The sequence below is a fragment of the Mesocricetus auratus genome, unplaced genomic scaffold (genome assembly GCF_017639785.1).
Source record: "Mesocricetus auratus isolate SY011 unplaced genomic scaffold, BCM_Maur_2.0 Super-Scaffold_100004, whole genome shotgun sequence".
NCBI classification, from domain to species: Eukaryota; Metazoa; Chordata; class Mammalia; order Rodentia; family Cricetidae; genus Mesocricetus; species Mesocricetus auratus.
The window spans coordinates 30,373,276-30,385,827 of NW_024429189.1; the positions used below are offsets into that span (position 1 = coordinate 30,373,276).

At 41.0% G+C, this 12,552-nt stretch overlaps 1 protein-coding gene across 5 annotated transcripts in view; it reads left to right on the forward strand.

Moving 5' to 3' along the window:
* The window catches only part of Tank (TRAF family member associated NFKB activator), a 71,983-nt gene that overhangs the window by 11,918 nt on the left and 47,513 nt on the right, over positions 1–12,552 (forward strand). For 3 of the 5 annotated variants that reach the window (XM_021226582.2, XM_005069005.4, XM_021226584.2), the window contains exon 1: positions 792–942. The exons of 1 other annotated variant lie outside the window; for it this stretch is intronic. The gene's annotated coding sequence lies outside the window, so the exon portion shown is untranslated. Of the gene's footprint in view, positions 1–791; positions 943–2,643; positions 2,815–12,552 lie in introns of those variants that run through there. One more of the 5 variants, XM_040745442.1, reaches the window with a different exon arrangement.

Here is a 12,552-nt window from a genome sequence, read left to right on the forward strand (position 1 = left end):
TGATTTGGGGCAGGTCCTGTGCAAGCCGCCACAGCTGATGTGAGTTTTAAAATTCTTTTAAACTAGGTTTTGACTTTTAAAAGTTACCCCAAACACTCAAGCTCACCGCTGGAACTTGACGAGTGTTTGAACCTTGGACTTACTGACCTAAATAAAACACGTGTGAGTGCCAGAGGTAGAGAAAAACTGGAGCAATCAGAACCCGAGCCTCTTGTTCTAACAGAGAAAAGATGTTTTTCTCACTGTGTTCACCCGAGATGCCTCTCTTAGGCCATTCGAGCAAGTCTGGAAATAGAACAATGAGGAACTTTCAATCCATAGAAAACGTTAAAATAAATTTCTACTCTCTTTTACCAACAGTTGAGTTTTGTTTAGCAAGTACATTCTTTGGAAAATATTACTAATGGGGAAAGCACCGAAATGATGTGTATGTGTAGTATTTCTCAATACACGTAATTAAGGGAATATTTGATTCACTTAATTACAGTCACCTAACGCTCCCGTGGAAAAATGCAGATTCCTGGGCCTTTCCTTACCTCCTCTAAACAGGAATTTCACAATATCTCAAGTTTTTCTGAGTGGTTCTCTAACGTACATATAGGGTGATATTAGAAGTTATTTATGGTTTGCTCAAAATTGTAGCTAAGACACTGAAACGTCCTTTAAATATAATAATATAGGGTTCCCTAGCTATCAGATGTCTTTCCTATGTGGCCCCGGCTGGGGTGGAGCTTGGAAGGGGCGTGGTTTCGTGGGCGGGGCCTTCGCAGGAGGCGGGCCGCGGGGCGGGGCCTTGGCCCTGCGGATGGAAGGTGAAGCGTTAATGACTCGGCGCGCAGACGCTGCCCTCTGAACTGGAACGGAAAGCAACTTCCGGCTGTAGTCATTCGGCCCGGCACCCGCGACCTGTGGCGTTGGAGAGCGCCGCGGAAACCCTCAACTGTGAGTAAAAACTGAGAGTTTTGGTGTCCGGGTCGGCCGAGCCCTAGGACGCATGACTGGGGTGTGTGAGCGGGAGGGACGCGCTGCCGCGAGGTCGCCTGGGAGAAGCGGGGCCGCGGCCACAGCGAGTTGGCGGTGTGGTTTGGAGCGAGCGAAAGCGCAGGTCCTGCCCCCGAGGCTGACCCTGCGGGGCTTTCCCGGCCCGTGACCGCGGCTGCGCGACGACGATCCCTCGCCGCGGCCGGGGGACCGCCGCTCTCATCGCTGCTTCCAGGGGCGGGAAACGAGTGCGGCGACACGGCCTGTGGTGTCGGAGCGCGGGGGACCCCGGAGTCCCGGACTTGGCTGTGGGAGTCAGGCTGACTTGCCGGAGGCGGCTGCTCCCGCGCTTATGCTCTCGAACACTTTTTCTAGGTTCTTTCTGTTTATCCCGGGAATTGCACAATTCCCTCCTCGGCTTTCCTATGGAGTGTCATCAGAGTCTTGTCAATGAGAAGTTGGGTAACTTCCCCACGGGTCCCGGAGAATGGGTGCCTTGAGGTGCAAAGAGCAGAAGTAGCCACCCCTGTACACACTAGTCATTCAGACAGTCCCCCCACCGCGGTGTAAACTGGCAGGCAACAAGTTACACACACACGCACACGCACACACGCTGGGATTGTTAAGAAATGGGAACGGGGGGCGGGGGGAAGATGCTGTATCCCAAAGGACTGGGCTCTCTCGTTGTTAGGCTGTCTGGGTGTCTTTTCTCTCGTAGATGCTTTTGAGAAGTTATCATAGGAAAGTGACGTGATGCGAATTGGAGGGGAAAACAATGCCCCGCAGTTTGCCGACTAGGAGCAGAAAAACAAGCACTACTTTCTTGCGAAAAGTTATTTTGTCCGCCTTGAGAGGGACGGTGAACCCTCCAGTAAAACAGTAGAATGTGAAACCCCACTAAATCATTTCCAGCCATGTAGGACAAAGCCTTCCACATCTCTTAAAGGCGTATAATCTTGTATTTTACTCCCCTGTGAAAATAAGATCATGCATACTGTTCTGTGACCTGCTGTTTTAGACTTTTAAAAAATGTGTAATAGGTAAAATATGTACATGTATTGTCACCATGACATTCCTCTAGATGTACCATTGTTTACTTTGTTCATTTTTCTCAAGTTTGTTTTTTGTTTTTTGTTTGTTTGTTTTAAGAGATACTGTTGTTGCCAAGCATGGTGACCTATGTTTGTTGTTGTTGTTTTGGTTTTTGGTTTGGTTTTCTTTGGTTTTCAAGACAGGGTTTCTCTGTATTGTTTTGGAGGCTGTCCTGGAACTTGGTCTGTAGATAAGGCTGGCCTGGAACTCAGAGAGATCCATCCACCTGTCTCTGCTTTCCTAGTGCTGGGATTAAAGGCTTGTGTCACCAACGCCCTGCTCCCATGCTTTTAATCATAGCACTCAGGAAGACACAGATAAAGTAACCCTTCATGATATGTGCCAGATACTTAAAAAAAAAAACTATTGTCATTTGGCTTTAAATGCCTATGTTTTGTAAAATCTCGATTATTGTCCTTTCACAAATTATTGGAATCATTTTCTTTGTTATCTCTTTTTAGTACTTTACTTATTTAAACATCTAAAATTATTCTTCACACTGTAGATAATTTTTCTCATACGTAGGTATCATAGTTTTTGTTAACGATGAAAACCTAGACATAGCTGGGAAGAGAGATTCTTATTTGAGACACTGCCTCCTTCAGATTGGCCTGTGGACATGTCTGTGTGCCATTTTCTTGATGGCTGGTTCATGTGGGACGTCTGAGCACTGTCATCTCTGGTCCGGGGGGTCAGAACTTCATAAGAAAGCAAGCTGAGCAAACCAGGGGAAACAAGCTGGTAAGCAGGGCCCCTCCAGAATCTTTGCCCCAGCTTCCTGCTTGAGGTCCTGCCCCAACCCAATTCCCCAACCCCCTCTCCCGTGATGGATTATGAACTAGGAGTTGTACAGTGAAATAACACCCCTTGTCCTCAAGTTGCTTTTGGTCATAGTATTTATCATAACAACAGAAACCAAACTACAAACAAGTGGATAGCCATTTTTCCCCCCAAAATAATTCTTCCAATCAGTTTTTAAGTGGTTGAGATGGTTTAGCAAGTAAAGGTGCCTGCCACAAAGCCTGGCATCTGAGTTCTGTCCTTAGGACCAGCATGGTAGAGGGAGAGAACCAACTCCCCACTGTCCTCTGACTCTCACACACACAGAGCAATAAATGTAAAAAATAAATAAATAAATCAGTTTTTTCCAACTGACTGAAAATGTATTTTGTAAGGTAGGGGTATTGGGACACCTGAGACCTTGTCTGAAAAGAAAAAGAAATGCTAGGCATGGTGGCACACACCTTTAATTCTTGTACTGGACGGCAGAGACAGGATCTCTGTTGAGTTCAGGGTCAGTTTGGTCTACATAGCAAATTCAAGGCCAGCCAGGTCTATATATGCGAAACCCTGTTAAAAAAAAAAAAAGGAAAGTTTACCAAGATCAGTTTTATGCTATGTGTATTCTGTCAATCACAGGTTTATGAGTTTTGTTTTTGTTGTAATCTTTTTAAAGATTAGGAATTGGAAAAAGGTCTGAAAGGCATATTTTTCAGTTGCTTAGAACCACGTACTCTTGCCTTTCTAACACCCCTCAGTTTATTGGGGCATCGGCCAAATATTACACCTACTTCAAAGGACTGCATTAACCATCCACCCTAAAGGTAGCCCTGGTATCCCTTTCTGAATATAGTTCATAATCTTGATTTTGAAAGATACTTTTCTTACCTCTTTGCTCTTTTCCTTTGCTTACTGAAATTCATCACAGCAAGCAGAGGAAAAATGGCAGTATAAGTTCTAAAGGAAATGTGGATTCAGTGAACTAACCTCCACAGGTTCATGTTTTTGCTTACTGAAATTCATCACAGCAAGCAGAGGAAAAATGGCAGTATACGTTCTAAAGGAAATGTGGGTTCACTGAACTAACCTCCACAGGCTCATGCTTTTACATGCTTAGTCCCCGGTGTGGCAAACCGTTTAGACAGAACTAGGAGGTGTGTCAGTGGGGATGGGCTTTGTGGTTTCAAAAGGCTCACAATCTCCCTGTCTGTCTGCCTTGCTGCCTAAAGCTCTCAGCTACTGCTTCCAGAAGCCGTGATGGCCATGGAGTCACCCTCTGAACCTGTGAGCAAGCCCCAATTAAATGCTTTTGTTTTAAGTAAGTTGTCTTTAAAAAGGTATCTCTTCACGGTAATAGAACAGTAACTAAGACAGAAGATAAAAGCACAAGCATCATTTGACATAACTGAACACAAGTGAGTTGAAAATCATCCAATAATATTTATGCCTTTAAAATGTTAGAAACAAAAGATAAATAACTATAATCATGAGAATAGTAGTTTTGTATAAGCAAGTGATTTTTTTGCAGTTTACCTTTGTTTATGAGTATGATTTTAAATAATATTTATTGTAAACCCTTAAAGGTCATTTTTTAAGATTTCATTTTAGCTTGAGTTTGCATTTGCATGTGTGGGGGGGCAGCGGCAGAGGGGGCTCTAACGAATATGTGTATGCCATGGTATGTTTGGAAGTCAGAAGTGACTGCCTTCAGGATTGTTTTCACCTTCTGCTTTGTTAGGGTAGGGTCACTTGTTTCTGCTAAGACATATTTCTCCATGTTAGCTGTCTGCCTCCATTTCACCATAGGAATGTTAGGATATAGGTTGCATACTACTTCACTTGACTTTTTATGTGGTTTAAACAAGCTGGAGTCATTTGGGAAGAAGAAATATCAGTTGAGAAAATGCCATCACTGAGGCCTGTGGGCAAGCTTATGGTGCATTTTTAGGTTAGTGATTAATGTAGGAAGGCACAGCCCATTGTGGGTAGTGCCACCTCTGGGTTGGTGCTATATGAAAGCAGGCTGAGGAAGCCATGAGGAGCAAGCTAGTAAGCAGCTCTCCTCCATGGCCTCTGCATCCCTGCTTGAGTTCCTGTCCTGACCTTTGATGATAGACTGTCATGATGTAGAATTAAACCCTTTCCTCCTCAAGTTGTTTCTGGTCATGATGTTTTATCGCAGCAGTAGAAACCCTAACTAGGACAGCTTTTGTATGATGGTTGTCTTGTAATCAGTGCGGAAAGGTCTGCTCCATGCATATGCAACACACTACCTTTACCCTGAACTGTCCTGGTGCTTTTCACACCACATTAAATAGTATGTATTTTCTCACCTATTTCCTTTGAAACTGCCTGTGTGATCTGGCTACAGCACAACGACAGTGTGTAATTATCATTAAAATAAGAAGTTTCCCAGCAAAATGGGGGAAGCTAAAGACAATCTAGTGAAGCTGATAGTTTCCTTCAGGGTATAGAATTTGCCCGTGCAGAAGAAGCAACACTTTTTGTTTTATAGCAGAATTGAAGAAGGGGATTAAAAAAGCAATGTGTTTTGCCCAATAACATTCTTCTACCTACTTCATTTTTTGTTTTGTGTGCAGTGTTGTTTGACCAGGATTAGTAAATCAGTCCGTTGCTTTTGTTATGATTGAAATCCTTTCATTTATTGGGGATTATTCCAGGAGTTTTTGTTGTAAGTTCTGGCCTTGATCTCACACTGTAGGCTAGGCAGGTCTTAAACTTAAGATCCTCCTACCTTGCCTGGCAGTGGTGGTGGTGGTGGTGGTGGTGGCAGTGGTGCATGCCTTTAATCCCAGCGCTCTGTGAGTTCAAGGCCATCCTGGTCTACAAAGCTACGCAGAGAAACCCTGTCTCGAAAAACCATTTAAAAAGGCAAAACAAAGATCCTCCTACCTCAACCTTCCTGCTAGCTAGGATTACAAACCTATACCACAAGTTTCATAACAGCAGTAGTTTTATAGGGACTGTTTGGATTTTTGTTTCGTATTTTTAAGGGAAAGAAATTTGGGGAATAATGCTAATTTTCTCACAGAAAAATATCCTGGACAGTAACTTGACTTTTCTTCTTTCAAAGATAAAGTCTCCATAATGCTAATGATATATAATATGTGTTGAATGTAAATAGTTTTAAGTGTCAGTACTATATAATAACTTTTATTTACCACCAGTATTTTTCTTCACATACACACAAAAGTGTGTTAACAGTGAAAATAAAATCTAACTTTTAAGTCATTGAAGTAGGGAATTGCTTGACATTGATTAGACTAAGAAAACTAATAAGAAATGTATTTTACGGGTTACTCAGCAAGTTAAAAGTATGAGTCCTTGAAATATTTGCTGTAGAATGAAGTATGGGAAATTGTTTATTGAGCAACAAACCACATATAGTTAAGTAATTTTGCTGCAGACTTACTTGCTATAAAGATGGAAATCAAAGACTTCCATCTTTTCAGTATGACAGACCTGTTACTTTAAATTACATGAGTCTGTCAGCAAATCAGCTATTACTATAAGATGACTAAATAGGTCATTTTTGTTTGTTTGTTTGAGACAGGGTTTCTCTGACCTGGAACTCACTCTGTAAACCAGACTGGTTTTGAACTCTCAGAGATCCACCTGTGTTTGCCTCCCAAGTGCTGGGATTAAAGTCATATACTATCATGCTAGGCTAAATAGTTTACTGTTAATGGCTATTTACTACATACCATTTTCTATATCGTAATTTCATGACCTTATATATTTGCTTTACCTAAACTAGAAATGTTTCTCAGTTTTGATACTGACATTTCTCAGCATTTTAACATTATTCCTTTCAACCCACAGAAGCAACTAACCTGGGCTCATAGGAACTCACAGAGATTCAGCTGCCAGCCAGAGACTTTGCACGGGACTGGCCGGGCCCTCTGCAGTATGCTATGGTTGTGTAGCTGGTCTTCTTGTGAGACTCCTAACAGTGGGAGATACCTGCTTTTGGTTCCCTGTCCTTTGCCTTGTCTAGCCTTAATAGAGGAGGTATCAAATCTTACTGTAGCTTGATATACCTTGGCTAGCTAATACACATGGGAGGCCTGTCCTTTTCTGAAGGGAAGGGAGAGGAGTGGTGGGGGGCGGGGTTTGGCGGATGGAATGGGAGGGAGGGAAAACTTTGATTAAGTTGGAAATTAATTAATTAAAAGAAAAAAGTTATTTCTTTCAGATAAAATCTCACAAATTGTAGATAATACTTTGTGGTGTGCTTCCCCACATAGTTATACTTATCCTCTACACATGACATGCTGAATATAAACATTCTCTGTATTTTTTTATCTATGAATGTCCCTGACTTATTTGACTTATGAGCACAGACTAGTATGAACATATGAAATTTCATGTCCTCACTTCTCTCTCTCTAGATTCTAACATGGCTTCTACTGAGACCCCTTAAACATTACTTGGGAAGTATGTCATGATGGCACATTGCCTGTAATCCCACCACTTAGCAGGCTGAGACAGGAGAATGACAAACCGAAAACCAGTTTAGACCACATGGGGAGTGTTTCTGTCTCTCTGTCTCTCTTCTCCCCCCCCCCCCCTTCTCTTTCTCACTTTCCCCCTACAAAACCCACAACAGAATAATCATTCATGTGCCTGAGCACCACTTACTGAGTAGTGCCATAATTATATTTAGCTCAGAGATAGAAAATCACATGCCCAGATTTTCTTCTGATGTTCTATTCTCTAATTGTATCCTTGAGCCCCTGGCGTTTGGTAAGGAGTCTGGGAGAATAAAGTACAGTCATATTCCGGATGGTCAGAGGAACCATATATACAGTGATAGCTATGCCGTACAGCCTGGATATGTAATAGGCTATATTATTTTGGTTTGTCTAAGTAAACAGTATGGTGTTTACATGGTGACAAAATCCCCTAGCACATCTCGAAAAACCAAAAAAAAAAAAAATCCCCTAGCACAATTTTTAGAATATATCCCCATGTACTATGGAAAAAACAAGGAAGCAAAACTGAAACTCAGGGGTGTGGTCCTATAAAATATTTCCTTCTTGGAAGATACATTTTTCACCAGGTTCTGACATACAGCAAAGTGTTACTCAGGAGTTCTTTGGTTCAGCTTACCAATTGTCCCATTTTGTTTATCCTGATAATTTTTGTTAATCAGATGATAGAAAAAATGCAGAACAAAAATTTCTGACACTGCTGGAACTATAATATAATAAAATTTCTTTCCTATTAGCTGCGTAATTGGAACATAGAAATTGTTTAGTGTGGCATGCTATAACTATATCCATAACCAGGGCTGGAGAGATGGCTCAGAGGTTAAGAGCACTGACTGCTCTTCCAGAGGTCCTGAGTTCAATTCCCAGCATCCACATGGTGGCTCACAACCATCTGTAGTGAGACCTGGTGCCCTCTTCTGGCATGTAGGCAGAACACTGTATACATAATAAATAAATCAATTTTAAAAAAAGAACTGGAATTTATATCCACAACCAAAGTTTATGACATGAAAAGTAAGACTAGAAATGCAAACTGTCATTTGTGAAATTGGTTGATTGCCTCTCATATAGTTCCGGAAGTGCCAAATGATCGTTAATATTAGGAATGACAGTTCTCTAACATTTTCTTTTCTTTTTCTTTTCAAAACAGGGTGTCTCTGTATAGCTCTAGCTGCCCTGGAACTAACTCTTAACTCTGCCTACCATTTTCTTTTGAGTAAGGAAAACAAGAGTGTCCTGAAAGGTCTGCTAACTCATCCAAGACTAAGAGTAGAGACTGTCATGTATGTGTGTGTACCCTTATTGACAGATTTTTCTGGGTTTTGCTCCTGATGCTGAGAGAATAAACTGTTTCTTTCATATATTCACCTTTTACCCTGCTCAGGTGGCAACGTTTCTGAAATAGAATGTGAATTCTTATTATCCATACCCAGAAGGGGTTGGGGAAGACAGGTGCCCTTCTGCTCTAGGGCACAGGAGAAGAGGTTGATGTTTTTCAGGTGATTTCCTTTCCCCATCCTGAAACTGCCTTAGGCTTGAATTGGCCTCTCACCACAAGTGTGAGCCCTAAGAGAACATTTACCCAGAAGTTCAATAGTCTCAGCAGCTGGGGAAACCCAGCTGGGGGCCTTCCCCACCTCTAACTCTCCCACACTTCTCTCTCTCTCTCTCTCTCTCTCTCTCTCTCTCTCTCTCTCTCTCTCTCTCTCTCTCTCTCTCTCTCTCTCTCTCTCTCTCTCTCTCTCTCTCCTCTCTCTCTCTCTCTCACAAAAGAGCAAAGTAGACTTTAAAGAATTACTTACTACTTTAGGGTGGATATGCTAGAGTTTTTGCCATTAAGCCCAGGATTTTTCAGCTGGTCTGGTTGAACTGGGATATGGGAGGTACAAAATTGTTTAGCGCCTGTATCCCCCAAGTCTTAACAAGTTTCTAAAGCTCCACTACTTTCTCTTGGTTTTTACTCTGTATCCAGGATTGCCTGATTCTTTCAGCAGCATAATACTGGCTCCAGAGAAAGCAGACTGTATTATTGTGTCTGCAAGTAAGAAAAGTATCTTAAAAGGCTAGAAGCCTGGGAAGCTAAAGAAAGGTGATGCAAATCTGAGCCTCGAGGCCAGCCTGAGCAATATAACAAGACCCTGTCTTCTAGGAAGACAAAACAGGAAAGATTTTTTAAAAAATGCAGGGGAGGGGGTGCAGTGAGGTGGGGGAGGGGTAGGCCAGGCATTGTGGCATATGCCATTAATCTCAGAACTCAGGAGGCAAAGGCAGTCGGATCTCTGAATTTGACACCAGCTGTCTACATGGTAAGTTCTTGGACCAGCAAGAGCTACATACATAGTGAGACCCAGTCTCAAAACAAACAAACCAAAGCCCAAAACCAGAGAGAAAAAAGAATAGTATCCATATATTAGGAGTCTCAGAAAAGAATGCAAAAATAAGAAAATTGACGACTTGGGAGACAGAGGCATGCAGATCTATGTGAGCTCGAGGCCAGCCTGGTCTAAAGAGCAAGTTCCAGGACAGCCTCCAAAACAATACAAAGAAACCTTTGTCTCGGAAAAAAAAAAAACCAAACAAAAAAAAATCAAGAAAATTCAAAAACTAGATTAAATGAATTTATCAAGTCTCAATTTGTGATGGATGTAAGTTTCAGAAAACTGAGGACAAAAGAAAAAAAATTGAGGAATTTTGATACAGTAATAGGAAGTAAAATGAATTAAAAGTAAGTTTGCTTCACATGTCAATCCCAGCTCCCTCTCCCTCCCCTACTCCCCACTAGCCCTCCAACCCCCCAAAAAGTAAGTTTTTTTAAGGAAAGTTTTTCAGGAAATGAAAGCAACCATAGAATTTCATATAGTTCAGTAATAAATAGTATTATAATAAAATACAGTAAGTGCTGAATGCTAATCTAACAAAAATAGGAAAATTGGGGAGAGTAAGTAGGGAGTATTTAAAGACAGAATTCTCATTTTGCATGCTGGGAAGACAAAATGAAAAATCATTGTGACATTATTGCATATTATTTAGAGATACAGAGATAGAAAATGATAATCAGACAAAAAGAGTTGTTGCCAAGATGAAGTAGATGTGGAAGAAAAGCAGAGAACTGTTGTCGTTTTAAACCTTGTAGAGCTGTTTGACTCAGTAGGATATAAATATGTATTGCTTTGATAAAATAAAGACTAAATGAGGCCAGGTGGTGGTGGTGCATGCCCTTAATCCCAGCACCCAGGAAACAGAGCCAGGTAGATTTCTGAGTTCAAGGTCAGCCTGGTCTACAGATGAGTTCCAGGACAGCCAAACTAAATTAAGAGCAAAGTAACGATTGTGTTTTCACATCAGAAACCTGAGTTTATTCAGTTCTTTCATTTTCTAATTCTGTGACCTTAGGTAACTTATATACCCTTTTGAAGTAACAGGGTACCAGAATACATGGATTCCTGCTGCAGAAACCTAGTGAGACTGGTGATTTATAGGAATCATCTGGCAAATACATGTCCACTCTAGTCCTTGTGGTGGCCCATGAGGAATAGGAAACAGTTGTGCTGCCTGACATTTCTTGTGCCATTGTCTTAGGTTTCGAGGTCTACTTTTTACTTCCTTCATTGTTGTGATGCAAATCAAGCAGGATGGAATTTGTGCCTGTATATCTTAGATTTTTAAAGGCATGCCTTTGGGAGCATGTCCTCAATTACCTACAGAAACTTTGAAATTTTAGTTGGATTTGGAATGATTATTATTGGTAAGGGAAACACCAAGTAAAAGGAATCATTGTTGCTTGGTGAAAAGCACTGACGTCACACTCAACCTTCTCCACAAGAATGCCAATAAAATGAAACATGATGGTTTCATAGAACCAAGGTCAGAAAAGTGCTGCTGTTCTGAGCCATCAGCCAAACCATCAAAATGCTGTTTTACTTCCATATTCTGTCTTATTCAGTAACGGTTCAGAAAGCAGATCATGGTATAGAGGTACATTTTATGAAATCCATCTTCCTCCACTGGTGTATGTCTATGTAGTGTTTTACAGTATTATCCCAGCTATGACATGATTCAAACAGTGACTTAAAATGTGTCACATTTCCCCTTACACAGAACTATCATCTAAGAAGTCTTATTCACAATTTGCTGATTGTGTTGTTTAATGATTCTAATGTATTACCCAGAAATAGCCTATATCATAACCATATCCCAAACATTTTTAAATGGGCAGGAGAATGAGGGTCACAGAAAGGTCCATAGAGAGATATCTAGACATGCAAACTCTCTCAGACAGTATGTTTTATGTACACTGTAATCTAACCTTGTTGGTAATCACTTTTATATCATGTAACTTTTTTCAGATATAAATGGGATTGGTTTAGAAGATAGTCAACTCTCACTTCACGACAGTAGTATGGCACAAAATGCTAAAATGTATTAGCTCTGAATCTTCATATTTAAGAAAAGCTGATGTAACCCTAAAGGGTAAAAAGTTGGGTAATTGTGCATAGATGGAGACCTGGAAAATTCTCTGGCTACTCAAGGATTTGGGGCAGATGAGGCTTATCAGGAATATTCAAAGTTGTAATGAGAGTATGTTACACAGCATAAAAATATTGAATCTAGATTTAAAAGTACATTATACATTTAAAGTCACATCCTAAACATCTTGGGAATGAATGGAAATAGAGATTTGGAGAGCCCTGAAACCTTATTTACTTTCTCATTGGAATTCTCACAGTTGCTTCTAATAAAACAAGTTGTGACTTGCAACCATTTGCCCAACAGCCTCGTGGTGTCCTCAGGGAAATTAAACAGTGAGGTATGAAGAGCTATGCCAGTGGTTAAGAGCATGCAGGTTATGGCTTTATAATTATGAGGCCTTTGCCTCTTACTATTTATCGATGTGATATTCTCAAGGCTAAATGCTGCTCAGCAGTTATAAACTTGTGATTTAAAGGGAAAATGGACCTTTTTGAGAGAAGCTCTATTTCCTGAAATTTCACTCTTTCTACAGAAGAGCTCGCTCTCTTTATATATCCCCTTTGTTCTGCTGCAGTCAGTGACTCAGGATCCTGGAAAAGGAGGCTTATCTGCTGACTCCTAAGATTTTAAGTACTTGTTTTCCTTTCTTAATCTTGTACAGCTTATGACATTTCTTATATTGCTGTCCTATGTTTGGAGGATCTTTTAAAAGATT